Genomic DNA, 18042 nt, shown 5'->3' with positions numbered 1-18042 from the left:
CTTGTCCGACCCTACATCATTCATTAACTACTTTTCGTTCAAAATTTTTAAACAAAACATCGGACTATGTTCCGACTAGAAACTTTGTGAGTGCTTTCTTTATAATTCAGGAGAAATGTCCAGAAAGTTTCATGGCATAAAGTGTTGTAGGTCTCTGTCAACAAAACGATATAAAAGCAGAAATTACATTAAGTTAGGTTGGTGCAGTTACGTTGAAATGCAGTTACAAATGCACCTAAAATGCAGTTAGACTAATTCTGGTTGAATCCTTTCGATTTGAGCATCACTTTATATTTTTCCTTTTTGAAAGAAGTAGAAAGAGACAAACGCGACGGTAAGTTTGAAAATGAACCCTTCAAGCAGGATACCAACGTGTATACACTCTTTTATAATGCACGTGACTTAAGGTGGCATAAAACGTGGATATTCGTCATTGAGAGCAAATTAAATGCGTGCGCTTTCGACGCACAGCGTGGAATTTGGAAAAAAGAAAAAGAATCGGAGTATCAAGATCTGAATTAAAAATAAAGATCTTGCTCAGGAAGCTACGAATTTTTTTTAAAAAAACTCGATTGAAAAAATTTGAATCTGACAACCCTCTTCGTGAGCCGAGGAGAATTAGCTGCTAAAAGATTCTTATGATTATTCATAGGCAGTTAAGTTACCTTTGTTAACAGTACCTTTGTTCTTTCAAAGTTGAAAAGTTGTACGATGTCAAAGATACGAAGGAGGAAGGGGTGAAATCTTTAGAGCGGCGAGGCGCAGCACTACGATGCAATGAATCGAAGCCGATCCTTAAATTTGGCAACACCGGTTTGTTCCATTTAAAAGAGTATGAATCAATCGATAATCGATAAGACATGCCACCTAGAATCGATATTTCCCCATTTCAAGCTATGGTAATGAATCGATTAGTGAGGTGTTCGTTGCAAACACCCTGCTTATTGATCATTTTCTATAGCTTTAAACGGCACGCCAGCAATTTTGGATTCTGAAATTTTAAATATTTGACCAAAAATTCGAGTTCCCCGTAAAAAAATACCTCCTGATACAGCGTTTCACAAGAATTGATCGAAAGAAACCGGAGTATATACCTGCCAAACTTATGAGGTGACAATGACACATGAAGAATATAGAAAAAAAACATGTAATTTGATGATTATTTTTAAAATAAAATAAACGTAAACATTAATTATTGAACGCTGGAACACATTTAATCTTTCCAGTAATTGCATATGCCCGAGTTGATCGGCATTTTCACCCGTCAAAAAGCTCGGGAACCGATCGCAAACGAGTCAGGTTGGGTTAAGTTAGGTCACGCAACTAAACTAACGTTCCGGTAATGCTGGAAGTATCACTCAAATTGAAGGCGCCCCAGTACTGCATGAAATCATATTTCTACAACTTCTATCAGTAGAACTTTCTAGACTCTTTATCTCTTTCAGTACACTGTAGGCAACCATGCTGCAAAAACCGATTATAGATAATCCGATGTTGCCAAATTATTTTGATCATATTATATCCCTAATTTACCCGAACTGCCGTGATAGCGAAGAGAGCAGTAAGGGTCAAATTTTCGAAATGGAGTTTCCTTCAAAATTCGTCTAATTTCTTTTAGATGAAATCACTAAAATTGCTAAAACAGCAAAATTCATCTTGTTTTCGTGAAAACAAGACATATGAGAAAGTCGCAAGTGCGCAAAAAATGACGTAGTTCTAGGCAAGACAGCAATTAGTGACAAAATTCCTCCAGAGAGTCAATGAAAACAGTGGTTTTAAGAAAAGTTCCGCCCTCTTCCGCGAATTTCTAACCTGAAAATGCGTTTGTTGTGTGTCCAAAACGCAACCACGAAAGCATGCAGTAGATAGCACTTGCGGCTGTCTTACCTAACAATAACCTATCATGAAAATGAAAAATACCCTTTTTGTGTACTTGAAATAAAATCAATCGATTTTTAATCACCCAAACGATTTCTAGGAGTCTCTCGGACGATTAATGATAATTTGAGAAAGAAAGGAGGCTTCTTTCAATAAAATTTTCCGGTCAGATACTTCTGAGCCCGTTTTCCAAAAACTTCATTTTTGCACTTATTGTCTCTTCGCTATCCCGGCAGCGAATATGCTTCGATCCTCAATAGATGCCGGGCATTTCCAGCTTTCCACGGTTTTAGACACCACTCTTTCAATGAAAGTATTATCTTACTCGAATGAAAAGTTGCCTGCTTATACAGAGCAGGAACAGCGTGGAAATGCAATTGGACTAAATTCTGTAGTAAGAACTACCATTTTCGGCTATTACTTTTCTCATACACATAGATGCTTTTTTGGATGAGTAAAAAATAGTAGTTCCTTATTGCTAAATGCAGTTCAACTCTGATCCGAAGGCGCACTGGTTGATAGGGGTTCGAACGCACCCTTATCGTTGCCTCCAAGTTAAATTTTCGCTCGGCTGACATAAGGGCCAACTCCATTTTCCGACGAGCCCTAGAAATCACTTGGTCATACGAATTGGAGGGCTCATCAGGAATCATATTAAAACCCTTACATGCGTAGAATGACGAAACGAGATCGGGCACGTCGTATTGCCGCGTTGCGCCGCGCGCCGCACAGTGGATCGAGTCAATGGGTGAGGTCGGATAACATTTGGAAACTTTAAACGCTTATAACTCCTTTAAATGAAAACTTTAAGATTTTAAAAATGGTTCCATTGGTTTTTTCGTGATTTTTTCTTATCGAAACACCCCTCAAAATTTAAAATAGGACGAATTAAACATCAAAATTTGAAGTTTTAGTGTAAAATTTTATGTCCGACCTTTCTGATCGACTCGATCCACTGTGCGCCGCCTAGTCGCGAGTAATTAACCTTTCAAGTTGGAGTGCTTTGTTTGATCCCCTTCTTAGCTCTATGACTCCCCCCTCCCTCTTGCCCTCCAAATGTCCCCCGCGAAATGCAGCGCGCGAAACGACTTATTAGTCTCCGCAAACGCGGTTCAGCATTTCCAGGCGTTTCGACTCCTTTCAATCAATACGCAGCCCGTGCGATCGACCTCGCGCACGTTTCTGTCATCAGTTACGACTTTTCCCACCGCAAGATCCTCCATGATGGGAATTTACGATATTGCAATCGGCAATGCAGTGACAGAGTCACAATTTTACTTAATGTTCAGAAGGGACCAGTAGACGAGGTACGAGTTTAAGCATTCTGATACATGTTTTCTTATCTAGGTTTTAAGTAAAATACGATTTGTGCAACGAAAATGAACGAAATAAACTCCTGACCGAGATATTTTAGACATTTCTCTCAAATCGGAGCGGCACAGCTGATTGGCAGCATAGAGCGAAGCAGTGCGAGTTCACGCCCCGCGTTTCCCGCGCCTTCAATTTTGTGGATGCAACACGGACATTCATCAAGCACGAATAGTTGTATCTCTGCGCCGTCATCAACGCGCGTCCTTTCTATTACTTTACTTTCATATTGGGTTAGGTTGAGAGTGAGGGAGTAGGTGAGAGTGTGCCAGTGTGTTACCAATAACGTAAACACTTCAAACAAAAGTATGTCTTACATTCAAAATCATAGAGACATACATAATACCACAAAAAACTATCAAATTCAATGCATTTAAGTAAGGGTCAATTTGACCCGACTTGGGGCTTTGCATGTAAATAATAAGTCTTGGACTTTTAAAGGTTAACTTAGAGAGCTTTATTGCAGCTTCAGGATGTTTACTAGATCAGGCTGGCCAAAAATCAGTGCTTTTACAGTACTTTTTCAGTGCATTCCCAAGAAATTCAGTTCCTCCTCAAAAGAAAAATTCAGTACTTTTTCAGTACCTCCATATGATGAAATTCGAAAAATTTCAAAACTTAGAATTTCTCGCTCAAATTATGACACAAATGAAGAAAAAAATGACAAAAATTCCGGACCTTATGCGGAATTTCCGCACTTTTTCAGTACTTCCGGATCGCTCTTAAAAAATCAGTACTATTTCAGGACTTTCTGGAAATTCCGCATTTGTGGACACCCTGAGCTTGAATGTTACTTGATTTTAGATAAAAAAAAGCGGCATTGGATATTTCCACGCTGCTCGTAGCGCTCCACAGTGAAAAGTCGATACGGTTCCTTCATCCCTGAGCCACGTTAGCAACTATAAAAATTAACTGACGGGTAAGTCAGCGGGGTAAACAAATGCAAAAACACAGAGGCCAGAGCACGTGCGATCCCGAAGCAGTTCCAAGGCGGGGGAATGGGAAGGGATTGGGGGGGGGGGGGGTTGAGACAGTGAAAATAAGCATCGGCTCAGAGAAAGGTAAACGCAGTACGTCGCGGAAATCCAGATAAATTGTTTACGGAGGATTTTTCAGGTTGGATTTATCGGGGATTCGGTCGCGGGGGACTAAAGAAAGGATTGCCGGGAGGGAGAGGGGCAAGGGTGAGGGGGGACGCGGGGTCCCCGAGCCTGGACCCGCGGAATCCGCCAAGTAAAAACGGATCCGCAAACTCGCGCTGCGGCCAATCGCTTTTTGTCGTCCTCCCCTTATCGCGAGCGGGCTTGCCGCCGTTCCCTGCCATCGATTTTTGAAGAGAGTAAACGCATAAATTTCAGAACTGAAATTAAAAATACCTATCTTGCTTGCGGCTCCGTAAATTTTCCTTTTTAAATACCTAGCTCTCGGTTACTTGCTCGCAAAAATTATGAACGGAAAGAAATAATTACGCTTTACCGCTGCCAAATCTAATTTTAACAATACGGCCATACTTGCAAAAATGGGGGGAGGGAGGGGGAAGATCTATCCCCTCCAGGTGAAGGATATAGCCCCCATTCAAGACCACTGTCGAGGCTATTTCATATTAATGTTCCATTGTGCAGACTTTTTGTGCAAAAATACTGGGATGTAAATTATCTTGGTGGTTACCATGGTGTCTGAAATTCTTGTTTTCTCCATTCCCTGACAATCCCTTGATATTAACTGATTTTCAGGGATAAATCCCTTGACGGAAATTCGGGATTTCCACCGGTTTCCGTCTAGATTTTTCACCTAAGTTTGGAGAAACAAATTCAAATATTTCATACTTTGTCTGATTCTACGAGGCCGTATTAATAAAAATTACCTACCTTGGGAAGAATTTGATTTCAGAGCGGAGAAAGCAGAAATTCTAGGTAATTAGCATGGATTTCCTGACAAATTTTTACCCTGATTTACCCAAAATGTTCGTTTCATTATGAATGCCGGCAATTGGCGGTTTTTCCAGGTAGAAACCATAAGCTGAACCCCTCAAGATTCGAATGAAACGGCGGCGCAGTGTCCCCTGGAAAAAGCTTGAGTCCCTTTATAGCGAGAGTCAAGAAAACGCGGCTCATGGATGTCACAAATGGGAATAAAGATTACACAAATCGGACGTTTTTTGCAATCTCTGATCAATTCATTTCCGAATTTCTATCTCCATTCCCTCTCTCATTTCATTTGTTCCTTGCCGTGCCCCCTTTTCCTCGGTCCATTCCAGTTTATAATGTTTGCAATTGGTGAAAATGTAATCTTTATTCCTGTTTGTGACCAAGGTATCTGGGTCAACTAAAACACACTGGCCAAAAAGCAGTACTTTCACAGTACTTTTTCAGCACATTCCCAAGAAATTCAGTACCTCCTGAACAGAAAAATTCGGAACTCTTTCAGTACCTCTAATTGACGAAATTCAATGAATTTCAAAAATTTGGATTTCTCGCTCAAAATGCGACAAAAATTATAATAAATGGAAAAATTCCGGACCATCTTACAGAATTTCCGCACTTTTTCAGTACTTCCGGACCGCCCTTAAAAAAACAGTACACTGGAAAAAAAACACATTTGATCTAGAGTCCAGACTCTTGAAAACATTGACAAAAAAAGGGCTCTTGATTCAATCAGATGGAATCTTAAATCAAGAACCTAGCCTCTTAATTAAAGCGGATTTCCTTTTGATTTAAGCTTGAATCTGATTGAATCAAGAGTCCTTTTTCTTGTCAATGTTTTCAAGAGTCTGGACTCTAGATCTAATGTGTTTTTTTTTCCAGTGTACAATATTCGAACTTTCCGGAAATTCCAGACTTGTAGACACCCTGGACACCGTGAAGGCCTAAAATATGGGAACCAATCAGGAATGGGTTCACATTGTCTTTACTCTCAGTATAAAGGGACACCGGAAAAAGCGTTCCGGCGAATCGGGGACGGCAACGGAGCTCGCGCAGGGTCGGGGCGGGGCCCGTGGGAGACGATAAATATTTTCTTTTAAATGAAAATGTCAAAGGCGACAATAATATCGGCGGAGGAATCTGTTAACAATAAACCGGGATCCGGATCTCGAATTAATATCGCATCGGATTCAGGTTCCACGCGTCCCGGGCCCGGGCGTCATTCTCCACGACTCCACTCTCTATTTGTTTCGCCTCCCCCGTCCGACTTTTATTGACTCCCAGGATTTGTGTCCCGACTCGGGAGTGCGGAATCCCGCAAGGATTACCGCAACGCCGCGTCGCCGCACACTGGACCTAGAGTCCTTTTATACTGAGAGTCAAGACAACACCCCCTCATGGAGTCACCAACGGGAAAAAAGATTACAGAAATTGAACGTTTTTTGTAACCTTTGATCGGCCCGTTCTCAAATTCCTTTCTCCGTTCCTTGTCTCATTCCGTTTGTTCCTTGCCGAAACCGTAATTCCCTGGTCCATTCCAGAATATAATCTTTGCAATCGGTGAAAATGAAATCTTTATTCCCGTTTGTGACACAGTGAAGGCCTGAAATACGGGAACCAATCAGAAATGGATTCACATTGTCTTGACTCTCAGTATAAAGGGACTCTAACTGGACCCAGTGAGTAGGTGAGGTCGGACAAAATTTGGAAACTTTCAACGCTCATAACTCCTTTTATACAAAACTTTGAGGTTCTGAAAGTGGTTCCATTGTTTTTCTCGCGAAATTTTCATCTGAAAGCACTTCTTAAAATTTAAAATGTGACGAAATGAACATCAAAATTTGCAGTTTTACTCAAAAATTTCATGTCCGACCTCTTTAATTGACTCGATCCACTGTGCGCCGCCGCTCCGACCCGTCACGCTGTCACTTTAGCGGCGAACCTCCGATTGGTAAGGGTATCATTTCGGTCGAATATTCCAGAGAAGTCGGCAAGAGTAAGTCGATCAAACTTCTTCAAAACAAACCTGGGCAGAACTTAAAAGAATCTCCTAAAATTGATCCAAATTCAACTCAAAGTAAAAACGCGGTGAAGTGAAGGAGGGAGCTAGACAAAAGCCCGCGAAATCTGTTTTTTTAACCAAAAACTTTTCTGACTGACTCGGATTTCCGGCATGGACTTGTTTTTGAAAAAACACATTTGGTGTAACATTCGAGATCTGCCATCGAGCAGCATGGGTAGGAGGATTAGTGTCATTCAAAACTGGGTCACTAAACGATGGACGAATATTGACCTGCGAATAAGTTTTGTCAAAGGTAAGTGGCATAGAACACGCTGCGCGCATCGAAAGTGCGAAAAAAAACTCAGAAATCGAAAGATACGCAGTTCAATACGCATAACTTTTCACTGCCGCGGTTTCGCGCTGAACCAAATGATGTCATTTTCCACCGATTAGCAGCAAGCACGGGTTTCCACGACTTCCGTCAAATATCTTTTTCATCGTCGAACATGGAATTCTGGTACCATTTCCATTCTGAAGTTGAGTCGAATCAGTTCAGTTTCCAACTCAGAGTGAAGTCAATTAGGCATTCAGGGTCAGTTACAACCATGCAAATGAACCGGAATATAGTTAATTTTGACTCGAATGTAGAGATAAAGTTAATTCAATCCCGTCTTTAACATGGAAGCAGAATGTGCTTTGTATTTTTAACAGTGACGAGCAAAATAGCCACATGAAACTAAGAAGTTTTTTAACAGAAAAAAATCGAACGAATCTTAATTGCGACCTTGATGAGTAACACGTTCTTGAAAATTTAAGAAAAATGTAAAGAAATCGGTGAATTCTACTCAAATGAGAAGAATCAAGGAAAAATCGATACATTTTTCTACCAAACCTTGAAATTTTCTTATTCCGCCACGACGGAGCACTGAACCTGGTGTAGACGCGTATGCACAATATATCACATTTGCGATCGTTTCGACCCCCAACTCGATACAGTGTATCGAGTGCCTGAGTTCCTTGCCGGAAAATGACACAGGCTCTTTAACTTTTAAACTTTTTAGTTTCACGTGGCTATTTTTCTCGTCACTGTAAAAATACAAGGCACACTCTGTTTCCATGTTGAAGACGGGATCGAATTAACTTCATTTCTACATTCGAGTCAAAATTAACTATATTTCGGTTCATTTGCATGGTTGTAACTGACGCCTAATTGACTCCACTCTGAGATGGAAACTGAACAGACTCGACTCAACTTCAGAATGGAAATGGAACCAGAATTTAATAATCTTCGCCAACCCAACCCCGCATTTATATGGAGGACTGGAACACTTTTCCATCCTCGAGGATACTTTTAAGCAAGCCTACCAAAGAGACTAATTTCCAAGAAGTTAAATAATTTTTAACATCCAGTGGCCGAAGAGGAAAAGAAATTACATCCATAACTCACGCAAAATTCCGATAAAAATACAAGCAAGCTCGACTGCACTACTCTCGCCCTCTCCTCGACGAATATTGAAAAATATCATGAAGTTCGGGGGTCATAAATTTCCACGGCGCGGGGTCGGAGTCGAAAAAACTCAATTAAATCATACGTCTTAACTCGGTTAGCTCATGGCTGGCGATTGTGAACTTTCATCTTGAAAAGTGAACGAATTGCCTCCGGCTCGGTCCCGGCCGATCGACTTTCTGCTCCGGTGCATTTTAATTTGATCCCTCCAGCTGAAAAGGGGGGGGGAGGGTTTCGGGGATGGTCTGTGAACCCCTCTCGAAGCTTTCTTGCGGGCACGGCCGAGAAAAAGCCAAGATATTGCTTTGAGGGTCCCAGACACCCGGCCGTTGAGTGGAGTGAGGTTGGGACGGAGCTGGGGATTGAAAATTCGATTCCGTGCGATTTTAAAGTTCTAGGCAGTGCTGAGTCCGTGCGGCAGGAAAATAAGTCAAAGTCGAACGAGAGTATCACCGCAGTTGCCGAATTTAAAATTCCCGTGTTTGTAGTTACTTTGAGTTATACAGTTTTCCGGTCAGATCAATCAGAAAGACTTGGTTGATCGACTACATTTTTGGTTAAATCGACCAAAACCGTCGATCAGTCTGAGACAACTGGGGATGAAGAAAGTGTTCCGCTAGCTGACTAACTAACTAAATTGACAACAGCCAGATGCTTGTTTTGATATGTTTTGATTAGCCTCGATATTCGAACGCGAAGAGGTACCGCTGACGGCGCTCGGTCGAATGTGTGGCAGGAAGTCGGGGGATAATTTTGACGCCATATTGGATTGCCGATAAAGCGCGGGCAAAGGCGGTGTTTTAAAATTTCGAACTTCAAAAGCCGTTTTCGGCGGGAAAAACGGCTCGAAAGAATCTGAAAAATTACTGCGTGATCAGGAGACAAAGTATAGTTACTGAAAATGCAAGAATTACAAACAGATTAACAAGCTCGGTGCCATACACTCAAAACAGAGGATGAGCAAAAATTCTGAATCATTGTACGCGAGACATTCGACTTTTTCCCCAATTTATCAAAAGTATGGTCACAGGGAGGAGGGGTGATTAAAATATGATTTATGGAGCAGTCATGTGACTTCAAGAAATCCTCAGTCCGAGAACTTCAGTCACCGGAGCCGAACAATTTTGGCGTTTGACATACACCGAATATAGACCCTGAAGTTTTTTTTGTTTTTTTTGCAGTGCAAGAGGCACAGAGTTTGTTTTTTGGTTCTCTGTTTTCTCTCAGTTTTTCATTTAGAGATACTAAGAGTATTACTTCCACATTGTACGCTTCGTTTACGCTGGGAATAAATAATAAAATCATAATCCGACACCTCAAAATTTCAGAAATTCGGCAACGACGCAATTCAAACGTTGAAAAGAGCCCGTTGCCCCCTTCCGTCGAACCTTAAAATTCCGCACACCTTTCATCGCCTCGACGCACAGTGCATCGCGTTATTTGGAGAGGTCGGACAAGAAATTTTTGACTAAAACTGCAAATTTCGATGTTTATTTCGACACATTTTAAATTATAAAGGGTGATTTTCGAGGAGAATTTTACGAGAAAACCAATGGGACCATTTTTAAGTCCTCAAAATTTTGTAGAAACGGAGTTATGAGCTTTTAAAGTGCCCAAATTCTGTCCGACCTCTCTCACCGGCTCGATCCACTGTGCGACAGAATGGATGCTGCAATTAAAGCTGATTTAAGCTCGTCGAGCGGAAGACCAGCGGGGGAGGGGGCGGGCCTCCGCCCTCCCTTGCGTTCCCAACTTTTTCTTTTAACGCACGTTTTAATTCGCTTTCGTCTCAATTAGCGCTCATTCGCTGCGTGTTAGACTGTGTTAGCCTGTTAGCGTGTTCGTTTTGGTCTCTCGTAAGTTCAACACGTGTTTCGTATCCAGCTTAGAGCTCAGCGGGGTATTCCATTATTGACCGACTACTCTTCCGAGTTGGAAAATTTCACCTCGAGCTTAAAAGAGTACGGCGAGGAGGGAGAAGGGCTATGGAGGAAAGTGGGAGTGGAGAGGGCACGGAGTCTAAATATTAAGAGAACAATAAAGAATGCTCGGGGTAGCGGAGAATTTAAGCTTCCCCGTGTGTCTCGACGGATGTGTTTCGGGTTTGGCGATTACCGTGCTTTGCACTTAGAAAATCGAGTTTCAGTAAAACGTAGATAGAAATATTCTTACCAATTTCCCGTCAAGTTGAAAAAACACTCGAATTGCGTAGAAGGAACGATTTTTTTGCGCAACGTGAACTTTTATAGAGTATATGTATACGGGACCTACGGTCGTTTCTTCAGCTGCCAAACTTCATATCCGTACATTAATATATTTTTGACTACGACGTTGTAAATTCTCCTTTTCTTCTCTTTGGGAATCCGCTGACCCCAGAGGACGTGTGTAAAAATAAGTCTTAATATCTCCTCAAGGAGTTGGTTTTCGAACTTCCCGCTATGCCTAGTCGCCTCATATCAGGGAATTTTATTCGCAAGCTTTCCTAGTTTTCCTGAAAATTTCAGTAGAAAACATTGCTAGCCTTCTCCCAGCAGTAATTTTCTACAGGGGGACATTTGTTATAACATTCAAATGCTCAACCGGCTTTTTTTCCGCGAGTATAATACGTCTGAGTACAGATCGAGCCTCGAGCTGAAGACTCTGAATTAGGACCTCGTGAAACGAACGCAAATCGAAGCCCTCGTTTTCGGCTTTAAACGAACTCCATGGGGAAATAAATTGGACGTATCTCCATCGTAACTTGAGACATCAGACTCATAAACAGACACGCACCACAGAGCCCGAGTCGCGATGGAAATAGCTCTTTCTAATTTGAAACGTCCGATTGGCAAAACGGAGCGACGAAACGAAAGCTTTTAACGCGCGGTTCTCAGGCCGCCAAAGTCGACGCCTCTCATAGCGCGGTTCACCTCAAATAACAATCCCCTCCCTCATAAACTACTCCGCCCGTGGCACCAAGTCGAGCCGCGTTTTATTCGTTTATTACAGGTTGTTTAAAAGTTACAGACTCGAGAACGCGCCGAGGCAGGGCGGGAGGGGGCGGGGAGGAAAAGCGAGGCGCCACCCTTAAAATGACATTTCCAAACGAGTTAAGCGTGCCCCGCTGCTCAAATTCTGAAGACATCTCCGGATTCGAGACGCCGAAAAACGTGGTCCTCACTACCACATCACAAAGGCGAGAACCTCTTTTTGGACTACCTTTTCCGATGATCAGGAGCTGCTATTTCTGGCTCACCCAAAAAAGCATTTATTTGCAGGATAAACACGGAGAAAAAAACTTCGTGAGTGGGACCCGAAGTTGAGGTCATATGCATCTCTGAAGTTTTCTGATCACGCATCCGAAAACTTGAGGTCCAGCTGCCGAAGTTCGGGTCAGACATTGAGGCACTTCAGTATGTACCGAAGTACTCCAGATGTATGACCCGAACCCTTCGGTATACACTGGAGTACTTCAGACGTCTGACCCGAACTTCGGCAGCTGGACCTCAAGTTTTTCGATACGTGATCCGAAAACTTCAGAGATCAATATGACCTCAACTTCGGGTCTCACGCACGAAGTTCTTTTTTCCGTGAAAATGGCATATACGTTTTTCCTAAAATGAACCGAAAATTAAAGTTTTTGGAGCGTTCCTTGAATCCAATTGTTTCAAACGGCTCCTTCAGGATTAAGTATCAATAACTAAAAGAGGGGTTTCGATACGGAGCAAGTTTAGACCAAACATGAATTTTCTCAACTCTACCATTTTTGGCTCTTTGAAGGTCTATCTTTTACTATATTTTCCTTTGATAAAACACGAATATCCCGGTAACTTATGAATATTTTCTTTCCAATTTTTCAGATGATTTTGCTCGCAATTTCACCTAAAATTCCTGAAAATTTCACGGGAAAATATTCATAACTTTCCTCAAACCGAACATTTTACTGAAGGAAATTTGGCAACTCTCGAATGTTCATACGGCGTTCTTCCTTAGCACGGCCCCTCCTTTCGGTCCATGTAGACTGAAGTTCTTCTCTCTGTGGTCGTTCACATATTGCTTTGAAGGCACGATCTGACACTAAGGCTTCGTAGATGTAGAGCTAGCGACAAGCGTGTCAATTTAAGTTGCTCGCTCTCTTCATTTATTCTTATTAATGAAGCCTTAGCCGGGCCGGGCGAAAAGAAACTTTGAGAATTAGTTTCAACTTTGAGCTACCGAACGTCTGACGGATGCTCGGAGCCCGTCCTGTGATCCCTGTTCCTCATCGGCCTCTTTTAATTGCTCCTCTTTGAACTCCACCAAACAGTTGCCCGGCTCGGCCAACTTCCGCTAGGCCTCAACTTTGAAAAATCCCCCGAGTTTCCTATGCCGGAAGCCTGAAAACGGATCAACGTTCGAGCTGAGTTCAAGAGAGTAGCCCAGTGGGCTTTTCGCGTTCCGATGAACAAGATCCAATGAGAGACCAGGATGTAGATACAATAACCTACGAACTTTGCTAACCTGAGGTCGGACTTTCCGGAGCATATATCGTCGCTCCTCTGACGAGAGGGCGTATCTCGATTTATTGGTGAGCCTTGCTCCTCGTATTTCTCAATGCTTTCCGGGACTCATGTGAGAAGAGAGATACGCCCTTACGTCAGAGGAGCGACGATATGATGGGCTTGGAGAACGACGCGCATAAGTGGGCGAAAATTTAAAATAGGGGACATTCTTATCCCTGGTCTTTTATTAGCATCTAAAATGTTCTACTCTATTTTTTTGGCCTAAATATGAATGAAACACTTTTTTCTAAACATGTACATTAAAAAATTGCCTAATATTCATGTTTTTTTTCTAATTTTTTACCCTTTGAATGGTGTCAAATTCACGACCGTCCCGCATCCCGACACAACGGAACATCGGTGCTGTGTAAGTCATTTCGAAGGCGTTAAGATGCGGAAGTCACATGTAAATTATCAACTAAAAGTGGTTATTGAATATTTCGTTCGTACGAGTACATCTATTCGTGTTAGAATTTTCGAAGATCATAATACTCTGATGAAGAGGCAGATGTGCGTGTAATTTTTGTTTGATGGTGCGGAACTTTCGGATCACCGTGTATACAACGGAAGATTCATCTGCAAATTGACATGTCCTCAATGGAAAACCAACAGGGTGTCTACTGAAACAGGCTGGCCAAAAATCAGTACTTTTACAGTACATTGCCGAGAAATTCAGTACCTCATCGACAGAAAAATTCAGTACTTTTTCAGTACCTCCAATCGACGAAATTCAAAAAATTTCAAAAATTTGACTTTCCCGCTTAAATTGCGACAAAAATAAAAAAAATTCCGGACCTACTTGCAAAATTTCCGCGCTTTTTCGGTACTTTGAGACCGCCCTTGAAAAATCAGTACTATTTCCGGACTTTCCGGAAATTCCGGACTTGTAGTCACCCTGACCAACGATTCAGTGATTCATGTATCATGAAAATCGAAGTGGCAACCGCGGGAAATATAAGAGAGTTGGGGGCGTTAGGAAAGCTCCTTAATCAGGATAACAGCGTTCGACGGTTCGACGCGAGGCGTCGTTGACGGGGGCTGCGAATCGACTCGTCGCCCCCTCCCTGCCCCCCGCCCCACTGCAACGATACCCCGTTTTGATTGCAACTTGTTCCTTGGACTGGCGGGCTCACCGCTCGAGATTTATTATGAAAAATGAGCCGGTAAAGATCCGCTGACAGCCGATGAACCGTTTAACTGAGACGTCGTCGCCACGTAATAAATCGCTGCGGATAACATGCGCACTTCGAGCGCGGGGTCGAAGCCGGCGAAAGACTCAAAATAATTGACGCGCACTTCGTAGGCCGGGAAAGCCGATCAGCAGCTTGATCATTTACTTCTCTAGATATGAATAATGGATACGGCATATCCATATATCGTTGACCTACCACTGGATAAGTTTTACCTTGTTCCCTTTCCAATAGAACAGCTATCTAGATGGATATGTTTGTATTAGATCGAGCTACCTATCAAGACCTCTCTTCAGAGTGAAACTTACTTAACGTATTCTGATCAAAAGCAATGGGTCACCTAACCTTCGGTTTTTCATTTAACAGGGTGTCTGGTTTTTTTTTTTTTTTTTTAATTTCGGGAAATCCTGATGAAATCCTAATTTTTCCTGATTTTTGACTTCTAAATCCTGATTTCATAATTTTTCCGAATCCAGATCAAATCCTGATTTTTTGGGGAGAAATATTTAAATTTCTGCATAAGCGTATGCAGAAGCAGAACTCTAGAATTTTCATCTGAGTATAAAAAACAAGAGCTTTTCTCAAATCATGATTTGACGACCGATTTTTCCTCAAATCCCGATAGAATCGGGAAAATCCTGATGATAGACAGCCTGTTTAATATTCTGAAAGTATCAGGAGGTGAGTAGACTCCGTCATTGAATCGGTTCCGTAAGTCCGTAGGTTCCGCAAGTGCACGGGCGTAAGTCCAAAAAATCACGAGCCCTGGCTTTGTTGATCACGCAAGACGCTAGGTCGCCAGAGCTCACGAGTTTTCAGACGTACGCCCGTCTAACAGAAACCGATTCATATGCCTCACGCAGTAAAAAAAATTGTCCTCAAACACGACGCCCCTCCCTCCTGACAAAGCTTTCGGTTGACCGCACAGCGACACAGTGACGAACTCATAAATAGAGATGGAGAGGGGTCCAATTATTTTCCAGGGAGCATCTGGGGCGGCCAATTGAAATGTACGAAAACAACGGGGCAGGCGAATTAAAGCAGTTAAAACGAAGAGACGAAGAACAAACTCGATCGGAGACTCGACTCTCGGGGGACGGAAACGCAGGCAGCAGACAGTGACCGAGCGCGCTCTCCGGCCGCGTCCGTCCGGGGAACAATGCCATGAATTTATATTCGCTCCGGATAAAAAATGCACGGCGAGCATACGCCGGGTAAACGCCGGAAAATCCGCACTCCCGTTTTCGGCACGATTGACTCTCAACTTTGTTGCGGGAAACTTTCGAGTCGGCGGGACCGGAGCGAGCCCTGTCCCGGGCATCACTCTATGACGTCCGGGGCTCACGTCGGAACGGAGGGACCGCGGGGGATGGAACGCTTGCAGGGACCCAGCGTCCAAACAAATATTTCTCTTGTTGCGACGGCATTTTCTCAGAGCGAGCGCCTCCAAATTGTGGCGTCGTTAAAACTTGAGCAGCGCCGCCGCCGCACAATGGACCGAATCAATCGGAGAGGTCCCACATGAATTTTTTGACTAAAAGTGCAAATTTAGATGTTTATTTCGTCAAATTTTAAAGTTTGAGGGGTGGCTCTTAGAGAAAATGTCACGAGAAAACCAATGGAACCATTTTTAAGACCTCAAAAGTTTGTAAAAACGGAGTTATGAGCTTTTAAAGTTTCCAAATTTTGTCCGACTTCTCCTGTTGACTGGATCTACTGTGCGCCGCCGCCGCCAATGTCGTAACGATGTGACGCGATGCGGAGTAAATCGCTTGTTTCGTGAAAAATGATTCGATTAGTCACCCGTAAACCGGGCGATTAGAAAGTTCATCGTCAAAGCTCATCTCCGGACTGAGAGGACGGGCCGGATCGAGATTCGCCTAAGTATCCATTTTGAAACTTTTGATTGCATCCTTCGTTTTGTTTCACTGTTGATTCCCAGCCGTAGAGAGCCGTCTTCGGAGAATGAAATGGCCCATCCGAGAACTTTACACGATCAAGTTCCGAGTCGATTAGTGACATTTTCCCGAACACAAACCTACGCGGTTGAAAGAGGAAGTTATTAATTACTTGAGCCTTTAAAATGAATAATTCATAAAAAATCCAGTAATAGCACTGTCGTGCTCAGAAAAAAATATCATCTAACACATTAAAACGACAAGAAATCTCTGAGATAAAAAATTTGGTTTTGAGGAGAATTTGGAAAATTATTCCCCGAAATTATCGGACGCATCAGATGAAGTTGCGAATAACCGGCAATATTGGGAGAGAAAACTCCATGAGTTTTTCAGGAAATTCGTATTTCATCGAAGTTTCGAAGTATATTCAGTAACGTTAGAAGATTCATTAATTATTCTACCTCGGCAAGGGAGAGTAATATATTTCTGACAGAGCTACTCACACGGACGGTAAACGTGGCCGGATGTATAACACACACTGACAGACATTTGATATTGGGCTCCTAGATTTTCTAGAGATCATACATATTTAGTGATTTAGTGACCGCTAAGATTCTTTGTACTGTGTGAGGAATACTTACATACATAGAAAATGATTCTATGAGGAATAAGGAACATTAACGCATCGGATGAAGATCCCAAGTTTACGAAAAAAAGAAAAAGAGAAAAAGAGAAAAAGAAAAAGAATAAAATCAACGCAGCGCAGCACCAGCACCTCTGCCGGCCTGGACTTGGGTTAAAACGCGTGATACAACTATTCGAACTCTTGTGCGGGCGGTGAAGTATCATCTCTAATTGAAGGCAGGCTGACCACGCACGCGACAGTGTCGCGGCAGTAAATCTACCTGGTTCATGTTTTTTTAGCCAGGATCAGTCGTAATTGCGTGGTATCTTTACCTGGTATTTACAATGTTTAGGTATTATTACAATACCTTATAATTTAATTTTGATGTTCTTTGTTCTGAGAAATCTTCTGCATAATTATTCCACCTACAATCTTTGCAAATCCGTCGTTTCCGAAGAAACGTGTATTGCCTCGTTTCGATATCATCCTCTCCATGCAGACCTACTGAAACTGTATTTCTAGATAAAGGAAATTTAACAAAGAACAAAAAGAGGAAAAATGATAAAAAAGCAACCCTCTGATCCGTGACATTACTACCGTTTCCTCTGATACCATAACAAAAAGCTGAACATAGTAATCTCAACGACAGAAATCACTTCAACATTTTCCTTTTCTAGTGTTGCAAGTTGAGTAACACTCCTACATATCTTGAATTTTCGCTAACTTTTGAATTTTTTTCAACAGAGCGAATAAAAAGAGTAGTATCAGAACTAGTAGAGACAAGGACGACGTAATTCCTAACACTACGCATGACACACACGCAGAATTTAAAGATTCATGATTGCGGCCCATATTTACACAGGTCTTCCTTCTTTTCCTTGTTTTTAACGATGTCCTGACCAAACTCTATTATCTGACGAAATTTGCAAAAAACTTTCACGATCCTTGACCTTATCGGAATCTGAAAATGTTTTCTCACTCGAATCCGTATCCACGCGTTTTCTAAGCTTAGTTCGCAACTCTGCGAGGAGTTGAGTAGGAGGATGCTGATACTTTTGAGGCAAATTGAAATTGTTCTCTCCATCAGTAGGATGGTTTTTCGCCGAAAAGCGTCAGGTGGACTCGCCGTAGC

The 18042-nt window shown here is 42.3% G+C and overlaps 1 protein-coding gene across 2 annotated transcripts in view; it reads right to left on the bottom strand.

Annotated features, from left to right (window-relative positions):
- LOC109039472 (uncharacterized) overlaps positions 1–18042 on the bottom strand; it is a 303868-nt gene that overhangs the window by 48653 nt on the left and 237173 nt on the right. The window lies entirely within an intron of this gene.

Source organism: Bemisia tabaci, chromosome 1 (assembly GCF_918797505.1).
Source record: "Bemisia tabaci chromosome 1, PGI_BMITA_v3".
In the NCBI taxonomy this organism is placed as follows: Eukaryota; Metazoa; Arthropoda; class Insecta; order Hemiptera; family Aleyrodidae; genus Bemisia; species Bemisia tabaci.
Note: the sequence above shows the minus strand (reverse complement) of the source record. Positions and strands in the feature narration are given on the sequence as shown.